Raw genomic sequence first — 14,644 nt, 5'->3', positions numbered from 1 at the left:
CACTAGTGGAATATGCCGGTCCCAGTCATGCTGATGGTTGGCGGTGAGGATGGCTAGCTGCTGCTGCATGGTGCGGTTAAACCGCTCCACTAGTCCATCACTTTGCGGATGCAAGGGAGTTGTGCGTGTCTTTTGCATGTCCAGTCTTTCACACAGGGCAGCAAAAACCCTGGATTCAAAATTCCTGCCCTGGTCGCTGTGGAGGATATCTGCCGTTCCAAAGCGACTGAACATGCCTTCCAGTAAGGCATCAGCCACTGTCTCCGCTTCTTGGTTCGGCAGTGCGTACGCCTCCGGCCACTTAGTAAAATAATCCATCGCGCAAAGCACATACTTGTTTCCTCTGTCTGTTACGGGAAAAGGGCCCATAATGTCCACAGCTACTCTATCCATGGGTGCTCCAACCCCTTGCTGCTGAAGCGGTGCGTGTGACCGGTCCTGGGGTCCCTTGTAGGCTGCACACTCATCACAGCGCCGACAGAAGTCCTCCACGTCCCGCCGGTGCTGACCCCAGTAGAACCCTTGGCGCAACCGACGGAGCGTCTTTGTGCTGCCAAAATGCCCTGAGCCCGTGCCCCCATGACACGCCTTCAGCACTGCGTCCCTCAGAGTCTTCGGTACCACCACCTGCCATCTCTCCTCCCCGGTGGCCGGCTCCTTCCACGCACGCTGCAGTACGTCATCCCTGATGCGCAGCACAGCAAACTTACTCCACAGGCCCTTGGTGCCGACTGACAGCCCCAACACGCCATCCCAGGGTGGTCTCCTACCACTCTGGACCCATTGCCGCACTGGTTTGAGATCGCTGTCTTCCCCTTGCCTGGCCGCCCATTCTGCAGCGTCCACAGTCTCCAAGGTGCAGCATGAAGGCCCGTCAGCGATCTCATCTCCGCGCAGCTCCTTCTCTCTGACGTCTCGCCGGTCACAGTAGCTACAGCCATCAATAGCACACGGCCGCCGAGAGAGAGCGTCTGCATTGGCGTGCTGCGCCCCAGCACGATGACACACACTAAAGTGGAAAGACTGCAGCTCCTCCAGCCATCGCGCCACCTGACCCTCTGGTTCACGAAACGACATCAGCCATTGAAGTGCTGCATGATCTGTTCTGATGGTGAAGGACACGCCACACAAGTAGTACTTGAAATGGCGTACAGCCAACACAACAGCTAACAGTTCACGTCTGGTCACACAGTACCGCCGCTCACTCTTGTTGAAGGTGCGGCTGAAGTAAGCCAGCACCCGTTCACCTTCTGGGCCCACCTGCGACAGCACCGCGCCCATTCCAACATTACTGGCGTCCGTGTCCAACACAAAAGGTTTAGCTGGGTCTGGAGTAGTGAGGACAGGAGCATTTATGAGGGCCTTCTTGAGGCCAGAAAATGCCTCGTGACAGTCCGGCGTCCACACGAACATCTGATCGTTCTGAAGGAGGCTAAACAACGGGGCGCCACTGCAGGAAAATCCCTTTACAAAACGGCGATAATATGAGGCAAGTCCCAAGAAGCTTTTTAGCTGCTTTTGGTCCTTCGGAATTGGCCAGTCTCTGATAGCGCTGATCTTCTCCTCCAGCGTGCTGATGCCGCTCCCGTCCACCTTATGGCCCAGAAACTCCACCTCCCGCCGCATGAAATGGCACTTCTCTGGGTGGAGTTTCAGTCCAGCTGCCGCAATCCTTTCCAGTACCAGCCTCAAGGAATCAAGGGCTGACTGAAAGGACCGTCCATGGACGAGGACATCGTCCAAGTAGACCAAGCACTCTTGCCTGGGGATGTTAGCGAGCACTGTGTCCATCAGTCGCTCAAATGTCCCTGGTGCGTTGCAGAGCCCAAAGCTCATGACCTTGAATTGCCAGTGGCCCCTGGTGGTGCAGAACGCTGTCTTCTGTCGTGACTCAGGGGTGAGTGGGACCTGCCAGTATCCACTGCGCAGGTCGAGCGACGAGAACCACGAGGACCCCGAGACCAGGTCCAACGTCTCATCAACCCGCGGGAGTGGGTAACAATCCTTTTTTGTCACCTTATTCAGCGGCCTGTAATCCACACAGAACCGCGGTCTTGTGCTGTTCTTCCTGGGAACCATGACCACGGCAGACGCCCACGGACTGTCAGAGGGTTCTATGATTCCCGCCTCGAGCATGGCGTGGACCTCTCTATCAGCCGCCTCCTGCCGGATCATGGGAAGGCGACGGGGGCGCACCTTGACTGGCCGCGCATCCCCAGTGTCGATGTGGTGTTCAACCAGATGGGTGAGACCCACCTCATTTTCATTGAGGGCGAAAATGTCCTTAAAGTCCCACAATACGTGCCACAGCTGCTCGCGCTGCTCCCCTTCGAGGCTGACGCAGTTCTTTTCCCAGATGGAGCGGACCGCTACTGTTCGGTCCTCATTTTGCCGTTGTTGGTTTAGCGCTACTGTTGTGGACGGCCCGAATGACGTCGCCCCCCACCTTGGACTTGATTCTTCAGGGCGAGCGGACTCTGCCCCCATTACCGGTGGCTGCTGCGTGGTGGATGTTGTCCTCTTGGCTGCGAGCTCCCTGATTGCCTCATCCCTCTCTATGGGGGGCCTGACAGCCTCTTCCCAGGTTGTCGGACTGGCGACTGCGGTGTTGACGGACACAGCCACAGTCCGTTCAGTAGGAGCGGTCAGCTTTACTCGCTGGCCACTCGGCAAAACGAGCACCGCAGACCCCAGGTCTATTACACATCTTGTGGCTTTCAAAAAGTCTCGACCAAGTATACATGGGTCGCTCACATCCGCCACCCAAGCGGAAAATGTCGCTGACAAGCCTCCGATTACGAACATAAAAGTCGCTCTGCCTTTCATCTGGGCTATTTCCCCTGTCACTGTCTTTAATCTGGTGAGACTTGGTTCTAAAACGGTTCCAGCTGGAACAACGTCCGGTCTCACAATCGTGGCTGACGATCCAGTATCAACCAGGGCTGTGCAGGCCATGCCCCCAATCTGCACGAAAACATGACATGGGTCCCCCACTTCTGTCCAGCCCACAGTCACAACAGTCTCGTCACTCAAGGGCTGGTGCTCCCGGTAACTGGCTAAAGGGGTCCGTGTCGTCCGGGCTACACAGACCCTCTCCCGTTTCCCTGCTGGTCCTTCTTATTTGGACAGCGCCGCAGCAGGTGGCCAAGTTGTCCACACCCCCAGCAGACAGCAGTGCACGCTCGTCTGTCCTTCTTTTCCTCATACTGGGTTGGGCGGGTCTGCAGCGCACATACAAGTTCCTCCACCCACGCCGGTCTTTGTTCCGCTTCCTGCGTAAACGATGCAGCCGAAACTGGGCGGGAAAATGTCTCAAGTGCTTCCCCAGTGGCGATCTCTCTCTCCATAGCAAGTTCGAGTGCATCTGCCAGGGATGTGGGGTGGGCGAGCTGGACGCGCAAGCGCAGTTCATCAGGTTTAAGTGCTTGGATGAATTGATCACGTATCAGTTCGTTTTGGATTGCGTTCGGCATTCCGATATACGCACGCCGACCCAGCCTCTCGATCCCATGAGCCAGGCACCGAAGCGACTCACCCGGTAGTCTGACACGTTGCTTAAACTCACAGCGTAAAGAGTCCCTCAAGTCAAACTCTCCAAAACGCCTTTGCAGTGCAGCAACCAGCGCCCTGTAATCAAGTCTCTCTTCCGGGTTCAGCAGGAGCAAACAGGACGCAGCTTCTTCCGTCAGTGACAAAGCCAACTGTATTGCCTTCACTTCCTCAGTCCAGCCTGCTTTATTAGCCACAAGCTCAAACTGAATTTTATAAGCTTCCCAGCTTCCTTTCCCGGAAAACTTCAGCGTCCTCAATGCTTCCCACACAAACTCATGGCCGCCGCCATGTTTGTTTACATTCTGCGGCGGCGGCGCATGCGCTCCTGCGTCATGACGCCGCTCTGTCATGGCGGTACTGTTGTCCATGTGGCGCGAAACGCTGGCTTCATGGCGTCCGTGCTCGGCGCAAACTGCGTCCGGCATGTTAATCGCACACTCTCCAGTTCCTCTCTCTACCTTCACTCGAGCGCTGCGGTCGGCGAACATCCTCGCTCCACAATGCGGCCGGCAGCGGGTTGAAATCGAAGCACTTCTGACACCAATGTAATGCCCCGCAGTGGAGAAGGAGTCACACGGACGAGGATGCGATGCTCAATCGCTTTATTAACAAGCGGTAACTCGTTGTAGTTCCAAAAGATAACGCACACACATACAAGAGTTGCTGTTAGCCACAACTCACGCTCACACACACTCAAGTTCTCCGCCAACTCTCCCGCGCATGCGCGCTTCCCAAACCCTTAAAGACACAGTCCACTAATGCAAATATCACAGATATTACAGTATTCTATTTTAGTTACTTTGAATGTACAACCCCCTGGCGCTGCTTTGTAGTGTTTTTGTATTTACTTTGATTATTATTTTAAACTGTTTGTTAATGTTAAAATTTAAAAATAAAGGTTTATTAAAAAAAAAAAAAGGTTTTAAATAAAGTAGTCCTCGTGTAAAACTGGAGCCTCCGTGTTTGTTATTGTAACCGAGGGTTTATATATGTCGCCTATACTGTATAAAAGTACAAAATAACAAACACGGAGGCTCCAGTTTTACACGAGGACCACTTTATTTCCTTTCTTTCAAAAACCTCGCTCCACTCAACGTGTCACCACTTCCGCTCTTAGGGCCTTCAAAATAAGAGCTCAAGGCATATACAGTTCAACAGCTTATAACAGGAACTTAACATGACAAAGAGGCAGGCCCATAAAAATAGGTTACATACCTCCCCTCCTACAAAAAGAAACGTCCTCGTTTCAACACAATAACAGGATAAGTGCAAAAACAACACAAACAACAGTTAAAACAAAAAAACATATTAACCTGTCCCCCCAAATATACAGAGCCTCACACACACAACAACAACAACAAAAACAAAACAAAAATGTAACCGAGGGTTTATATATGTCGCTTATACTGTATAAAACTACAAAATAATGTAACCCATTGTTATGGGCTTGCCTTTTTGTGATGTTAAATTCCTGTTATAAGCTGTTATACAGTATATGCCTTGAGCTCTTATTTTGAAGGCCCTAAGAGCGGAAGTGGTGACACGTTGAGTGGAGGTTTTTGAAAGAAACGAAATAAAGTGGTCCTCGTGTAAAACTGGAGCCTCCGTGTTTGTTATTGTGTACTTTTATACAGTATAGGCGACATATATAAAAACCTCCGCTGCACTCAATGTGTCACCACTTCCGCTCTTAAGGCCTTCAAAATAAGAGCTCAAGGCATATTATAACAGCTTATAACAGGAACTTAAAGGCCTACTGAAATGATTTTTTAAAATTTAAACGGGAATAGCAGATCTATTCTATGTGTCATACTTGATCATTTCGCGATATTGCCATATTTTTGCTGAAAGGATTTAGTAGAGAAAATCGACGATAAAGTTCGCAACTTTTGCTCGCTGATAAAAAAAAAGCCTTGCCTGTACCGGAAGTAGCGTGACGTCACAGGAGCTAGTATTCCTCACAATTCCCCATTGTTTACAATGGAGCGAGAGAGATTCGGACCGACAAAGTGATGATTACCCCATTAATTTGAGCGAGGATGAAAGATTCGTAGACGAGGAACGTTACAGTGAAGGACTTGAGAGACAGTGATGGACGTATCTTTTTTCGCTCTGACCGTAACTTAGGTACAAGCTGGCTCATTGGATTCCACACTCTCCTTTTTTTATTGTGGATCACGGATTTGTATTTTAAACCACCTCGGATACTATATCCTCTTGAAAATGAGAGTCGAGAACGCGAAATGGACATTCAGTGCCTTTTATCTCCACGACAATACATCGGCGAAATGCTTTAGCTACGAGCTAATGTGATAGCATCGTGCTTTAACTGCATATAGAAACAAAAAAATAAACCCCTGACTGGAAGGATAGATAGAAAATCAACAATACTATTAAACCGTGGACATGTAAATACACGGTTAATGCTTTCCAGGCTGGCGAAGGTTAACAATGCTGTGCTAACGACGCCATTGAAGCTAACTTAGCAACTTAGCAACGGGACCTCACAGAGCTATGCTAAAAACATTAGCTCTCCACCTACGCCAGCCAGCCCTCATCTACTCATCAACACCCGTGCTCACCTGTGTTCCAGCGATCGGCAGAAGGACGAAGGACTTCACCCGATGCGTTTGGCGGCCCGGAGACGTAGGAAGTCAAGGTGAGGTCGGCGGCTAGCGCGGCTAGTGCGGCTAGCGCTCCAACAAAGTCCTCCTGGTTGTGTTGCTGTAGTCCGCTGCTAATACACCGATCCCACCTACAACTGTCTTCTTTGCAGCCTTCATTGTTCATTAAACAAATTGCAAAAGATGTCCAGAATACTGTGGAATTATGAAATGAAAACAGAGCTTTTTGTATAGGATTCTACGGGGTACCATAACTTCCGTTACTCTGACTTCGTCACGCGCATACATCATCATACCGCGACGTTTCAGCCGGATATTTCCCGGGAAGTTTTAAATGTCACTTTATAAGTTAACCCGGCCGTATTGGCATGTGTTGCAATGTTAAGATTTCATCATTGATATATAAACTATCAGACTGCGTGGTCGGTAGTAGTGGCTTTCAGTAGGCCTTTAACATCACAAAATGATGATGTTGTGGACACGCCTACTTTGGTCATGTTCACATTCATAACGTGTCTTCATGATGAATGACAGACGTTTATCTTCATCTCAGGACAAAAGTAAACACTCCAAATGTGTACTTCTCCAAAACACACAAAAAGTACTTGATCATTTCTTCCTTTACTAGTACTTGACAAAGTCACTTGGAAGTAAGAGTACATCAAGTACATGCAGGGTACAACACAAGTACCTTGCTAAAAATAACACTCTTTATTAAATTGCAGTATATTATACGTATTTGTTATGTAACATTAAAGTACAAAATGTAAATTAAACATACATTTAGTTATAACATTCTCTTTTTACTTCATAATATCAACACTTATTTACATTCAGATATTTAATGGTCACACATTCTGTTATTTATTACTTTTATTGTTATTTATTCTTTGAAATGAAGCATTTATGTATTATTCTCAACATGCATATATAAGTATTACATTGTTTTTATTGTACACAGTAGTCCTTTTCTACCTTTAAGTACTTATTACTATGATGATTACTGTTAATAAGTGAAGGGAAAGCAGGTGCCTTGCCCAAGGACACATCGGCAGTGACTTGGATGGTAGAAGCGAGGATCGAACCCAGAACCCTCGAGTTGCTCCATCACCCGAGCCACGCTATTACTTTCCCCATTAGCATAGTATTACTACTATTATTACTAGTATTACCATTAAAATGTGTCTTTTCTTCAATCTTCATCTTGGGAGTTCTTGTCCTGCAGTGAAAATGCAAAGAAAAAGCAACAACAAAAATCCACCTTGTTTGTTATTTGTCAACGAAAGCAAAGAAAAAAAGTTATTTTTGTTGGTGTAAAAATAAAAAGAAGACTTTTTTTTTTTTTTTTTAAATTTAAAACAGTTAGAAACTTATTTTATTTCGGAGACAAAAGTGCTGACTGGACAACTTTGGTTTTGTTAGAACAAACATATAAAAATAGAAGACGGACATTCTTTACAGTATTTCTTTTTCTACAGTGACGTGAAAGTAAACGATGTAACAACATGGACTGGAGTACTACCAAAGTACAGTAGTACTACTAAAGAGAAACAAGTGGACTGCTATATATATATATATATATATATATATATATATATATATATATATATATATATATATATATATATATATATATATATATATATATATATATATATATATATATATATATATATATATATATATATATATATATGTAACAACATGGACTGGAGTACTACCAAAGTACAGTAGTACTACTAAAGAGAAACAAGTGGACTGCTATATATATATATATATATATATATATATATATATATATATATATATATATATATATATATATATATATATATATATATATATATATATATATATATATATATATATATATATATATATATATATGTATATATATATATATATATATATATATATATATATATATATATATATATACATATATATATACATATATATATGTGTGTGTGTATATGTATATATTAAATATATATATATATATATACATATGTATGCATATATATATACATACATATGTATATATATATATATATACACATATGTATGCATATATATATACATACATATGTATATATATATGTATACATATATATGTATATATATACATATATATATATATATAAACATATATGTATACTGTATATTGTACATATTACATATTGTTATGAAGGTGTCTGTTACTGCATGATATATATACTTGCAGTGTGTATATTGTACATATTACATATTGTTATGAAGGTGTCTGTTACTACATTATATATATACTTGCAGTGTGTATATTGTACATATTACATATTGTTATGAAGGTGTCTGTTATTACATTATATATATATATATATATATACTTGCAGTGTGTATATTGTACATATTACATATTGTTTTGAAGGTCTCTGTTACTACAATATATATATACTTGCAGTGTGTATATTGTACATATTACATATTGTTATGAAGGTGTCTGTTACTACATTATATATATAAACTGTGTATATATATATATATACTTGCAATGTGTCTATTGTACATATTACATAGTGTTATGAAGGTGTCTGTTACTACATGATGTATATACTTGCAGTGTGTATATTGTACATATTACATATTGTTTTGAAGGTCTCTGTCATACATTATATATATACTTGTAGTGTGTATATTGTACATATTACATATTGTTATGAAGGTGTCTTTTACTACATTGCTGTGCGTATATTGTACATATTACTTATTGTTATGAAGGTGTCTGTTACTACATGATATATATACTTGCAGTGTGTATATTGTACATATTACATATTGTTATGAAGGTGTCTGTTACTATATTGCAGTGTGTATATTAAAACGATGGAGGGTTCTGATGTTGCTTTGAAGGCTACAACGGTGACTCTCATTGGTCACATCTTTTAAGGGTTTTTTATCATCTTTAAAACTCCCCCCTCACCCCCCCCCCCCCACACTCCCCAAAAAAGACATGTTTGTTCTCATCTCTCGTAATGATTGTGAACCATAGGAAAATTGCCCCAAAAAGTGATGTTCCCTTTTAAGTCGGATTTTCTTTTAACATCAGCTTTGTTTATTTCCACCTTGCTGCTTGTTTGAGCTGCCAGGCTGGAGGCACATGCCCAACATTTCCACCTGTCATCAGTCAAATATCCCCTGTCAAGTCAAATGTTGGCACCATCTTAAATCATGCGAAAGCATCCAGATAAAAGAAGTGCCTTATATCTTTCAGGCGTGGTCTCATTAAGGTCTTGTGATTAATGGATAGTGACAGCAATTATTGGTAAGAAGATCAAAACGTAGGATCACATCTTACATGAATTCCAAAGTAAAAGAAGTAGCATATAAACTAGTTTTAGTAGCATGCATCCTTGAGCATTCCATCTGGCTGGTCAAGAGCATGACTGTAGTGTCTGTCAGCTGTCACCTTGAATCAAAGCTCCTTCAAATTCACAACTAATCCAACACAACTGACCATGAATATGACCCTAAAGTGCTTTGGAACCTGACAGATGAAATCAAACAACAAATCAGATGCAAGACAAGTCCAGATGTTTTATTCTTGGTATTTATTGTTTTGTCTTAACTTTTCTTTTTGGACCTTGTGGCCTGTCCCATAGTTTAATTATTTTAAGGTGTGCTCTTTTTGATGACTTTTGATCATACTTGCCAACCTTGAGACCTCCAATATCGGGAGGGGGGGGGGCTTGGTCGGGGGGGGGCGTGGTTGGGGCGTGGGGCGTGGTTAGGGGCGTGGTTAAGAGGAGAGTATATTTACAGCTAGAATTCACCAACTCAAGTATTTCATATATATATATATATATATATATATATATATATATATATATATATATATATATGTATATATATATATATATATATGTATATATATATATATATATATATATATATATATATATATATATATATATATATATATATATATATATATATATATATATATATATATATATATATATATATAAATACTTGACTTTCAGTGAATTCTAGCTATATATATATATATATATATATATATATATATATATATGTGACGGTCCACAACTGTATGTGGCAAAATGCAGCTCCACACTGCTGTCGCTGCAACATATCACTGGCACCAGGTGGATTATGAATTTATTTTATTACAGTGTCCTGCAAAACAGTGCAAATTGTGAGACTGTGAGTCCACTTGGGTCACAGGATTATCAGTTGGAAGGCACAGTTCTGAGCACTTCTCGCAGGTAAAGTACATACCACTTCTCGCCAGCAACAGGCGCTGTTGCAACACTTCATTCATAATTTAATCAAGCATAATGAACGTCTGTTTCTACACCGTTACATATATATATATATATATATATATATATATATATATATATATATATATATATATATATATATATATATATATATATATATATATATATATATATATATACATATATAAAAGAAATACTTGAATTTTAGTGCTCATTTATTTACACATATACACACACACACACACAACACTCATCTACTCATTTTACCAGTACTTGTACCCGGAGGCTGGTCAGGTACAATCGCAGCTGCGGCAGACTTTTTTTTGGGGGGCGTGGCCTCAAGCTCCGGCTGAATACTGGGAGTTTGTCGGGAGAAAATCTCTGTCGGGAGGTTGTCGGGAGAGGCGCTGAATATCGGGATTCTCCCGATAAAAACGGGAGGGTTGGCAAGTATGCTTTTGATCAATCCCCATCCCTAATTGTGGCCTGGGTTATTTATCTGTGACACCAGAAAAGTCATTTTGTTAGCTACTGTGCTAATTTCAAAATTGTATTGTGTGCTTTTAAAAGTTCTTTTGTTTAGCTTTTTTACAATAATTTCAAGTTTTGCTAGCTTAATAAGAGTTCAAAGAAAGTATAATTCCCAGAAAGCTAAAGCCTGGGGAGGCGGGGGCAGGACTTCTTCCTTCACTATTAATCGTACTTTGTACATTCCGGAGAACCAGTGTCCTTTACAGTAGACATTTGAGTTTGGTCTATGTAATTGGTCAGAGTTACAGAACCGATCTGATGTTTTTAAGGACCTTCTGCGAAAAATTCAGTCAAAGATCTCTCTCAAAGTTTCTATGACAGAATTCTAGTGGTTTTAAGAGGGAGAGGTTATCAGGTGACCACGGATGATGTGCTAGCTGTGCAAAGTGGGGACCCGGGGTGGACCGCTCCTCTGTGCATCAGTTGGTAACGTCTCTGCGCTGCTGACTTGTCTCAATTCAACATGATCCCCAGCTGGTCTCCCAATGGACTGGACTTTCACATTATAAAGTCGAGACCCGGGGTGACAAATTCCTTATGTATCAGTCAGTGACGTCTCTGTGCCCCGACGTGTCTACATGCAAGAGGATCCCCTGCTGGTCCCACTCTGGACTGGACTCTCACATTATTAACTGTATCCACTCCACATCCATTGCACCGGTCACCCAGGGGGGTCCCCACATATGCGGTCCCTTTCAAGGTTTCTTGTTGCTCCCATTGGGTACAGTTGTTTCTTGCCCTGACGTGGGATCTGACCCAAGAATGTCGTTGTGACTTGGACAGCCCTTTGAGACATTTGTGATTAAGGGCTCTATATAAGTAAACTTTGATTGATTGATTGATTGATTGATTGATTGATTGATTGATTGATTGATTGATTGATTGATTGATTGATAAGAGTCTACTCCAAAAATGTGAGTATCTCATATATTTTTGGAACTGACAGAAAAAAACGGAATTCAGAAAAAAAAAATCCTGGTCATCAGCAGTGGGCAGAGTGTCGTCATCAGGGGAAGACGACTGGGCTGCCTGCAGCCTTTTTTGGTCCGGAGGAGGAGGAGCTTGCAGGAGCGACGCGTCCTGACCGCGAAGCGAAGCCCTTCTGGACGGCTTCAGTCCTCGCCGACACGTCCGATACCGCAGTGGCGCGGCAACGTCCCCGGGCCACATGGAGCTGATCGGGACCAGCGTGCCGTTAGGACCCCCCATCAGGTCCTGGCGCTCCATGGGGGAATGGCGGAGTGTCTGAGCCTCCATTGCGCGCAACACCTCCCACGTACCTTCAACCATCTCCTCGACGTCCGCTGCGGGGGAACTGAATGCTGGCGTCATTCTGTCACATCTGGGGTTGCAGCTTACTGCGGGGTCGTTCCTCCCGGATGCAAACGGACAACTCCGGACAAGGCGTGCAGGTAAAAACATGATTTAATTGTCAAAACTCAAAGTAGTACAAAAACGGAACACAAGGCGAAGGCACAACGGGCTGATCGCACTTGGAACTAACACTTAGCATAGACTATGGACAACAAATTTTACGTGGACAATGTATGAAGCAAACCAATCTTATGTGGACCAGGCATGAAGCGAACAATGACGCCAGACTGAACGTGGCGAGCAAGGTGAATAAGTAGCTCTCTGATTAGTGGTTGACAGCAGCTGAGCGTGGTACCACAAACCAGAGGCGGGTGAACCCAATTAATCCCCATGGTGACCAAAATAAACCCAGGAGTGCACACAACAGGAACTAAGGGAGTCCAAACTAACAGAACATAACACACCAAAACATGATCCAGACCACAGATCATGACAATGACAGTCGTTTGAAGCGTAATTTCCCCTCGTTAGCATTGAGATACTGTGTGGCATAACGATCGCTGTGGATCAACTAATACTACCGGTCCAAAATAATCCAGTGTAATGATGAAAGCACTGATTCATATATTGGGGAAACAAAACAACCACTAAACCGACGCACGGCACAGCATAGACAGGCAAAATATTCAGGCTAAGGCTCAGGGAGAAACAGCACTCCTTTGAGAACAAAAATGAACAGATTCTGGACTGAGAGGATGGATGGTACGAAATAGGAGTGAGGGAAGCCATCTATGTCAAGGTTGAAAAACCATCTCTGAACAGCGGAGGTGGTCTGTGACACCACCTGTCTCACCGTCCTTTCAACCATTCCTAAAAGACTCTGCAATGTATCCTCCAACAAATAACCGGAGTTAGAAACATTCTGCTCACAGAAGGTGACCAGAATGCCATTTGTTTACAACTGAATGGAATTTTAACGTGGGTGATTCCGACTATTTTGGACTGATAGTAGTCGATCCACAGCGATCGTTCTGCCACACAATACCTCAATGCTAACGAGGAGAAATTACACTCCAACGACTGTTGTTGGCTTTGACAGTAGGATTGCTCGTTTGCATCAAAACAGTTTTCTCACTACGATAGGGCGAAACCATCCTTGCCCAGGCACACCCTCCTGGTTTTTGGAGTATAAATATAGACTAGATCTGACTAATCTAAGTCTAAGACTAGATCTGACCAATCTAAGTCTATGAGCACGAACTGATGAAACCTACTTGGATGAGAGGCAAAATATTTTTCCAAGACAAACCAAACAGTCCAGGTGTGATCGATTAAATGCCCTGAGATTACAATGACCTAACGAAGGAGAACATTCATAGACAGATTTACATAATTCAGAATTATGAAAAAAATGCCAAAAAGAGAAGATCGAAAGAGGTGTCTTGAGGAAAGCCTCAGTTTTTATAAGGTTAGGGTTAGGTTTAGGGTTAGGGTTAACCCTAACCCTAACCCTAACCTTTAACCCTAACCCAGATTTTTAATTTTAATTATTAAATGAAGCAAAAATATGACTTGTTTTATCTTTGTGAAAATATTGGACACAGTGTGTTGTCAAGCTTATGAGATGCGATGCAAGTGACACTATTGTTCTTTTTTTTATAAATGTCTAATGATAATGTCAATGAGGGATTTTTAATCACTGCTATGTTGAAATTGTTACTAATATTGATACCGTTGTTGATAATATTCATTTTTGTTTCACTACTTTTGGTTTGTTCTGTGTGGTGTTTGTGTCTCCTCTCAATTGCTCTATTTATTGCACTTCTGAGTGTTGCTGGGTTGGGTTTGGTTTTGGAACTGGATTGCATTGTTATGGTATTGCTGTGTATTGTTTTGTTGGATTGATTAATAAAAAAATTTAAAAAATTTAAATATCTGACGTTATAGTGTTTTCAAAGTGTGCAGTTTTTTTTTTAAGAAAATAAGGACTTTTGTCAAGGCTTGAACCAATTATTCATATTTACACTGACGTTTTTGGGGAACTCTGCATCACTGTACAAAGTTTTCGGTTTACAAATCATGTTTAAGAGCCAAATAAGTTCGTAAATGGAGGTTCCATTGTATTAAACAAAGCTGATGGTGACCCAAGACTTTTGCACAGTAACGTGTATAGACAGACATATAGCATGGTAGCATGATGGCAGTTAGCAGAGTTTGGACGCAGCAACGCTGACAGCGACAAGCAATTTCAGTGTGATGCCAGAACCAATTTGTCACACACACACACACACACACACACACACACACACACACACACACACACACACACACACACACACACAC

This window comes from Entelurus aequoreus, linkage group LG10, assembly GCF_033978785.1.
Source record: "Entelurus aequoreus isolate RoL-2023_Sb linkage group LG10, RoL_Eaeq_v1.1, whole genome shotgun sequence".
Taxonomy (NCBI): domain Eukaryota; kingdom Metazoa; phylum Chordata; class Actinopteri; order Syngnathiformes; family Syngnathidae; genus Entelurus; species Entelurus aequoreus.
The sequence above is the reverse complement of the archived record's forward strand: the minus strand, read 5'-3'. Positions refer to the sequence as shown.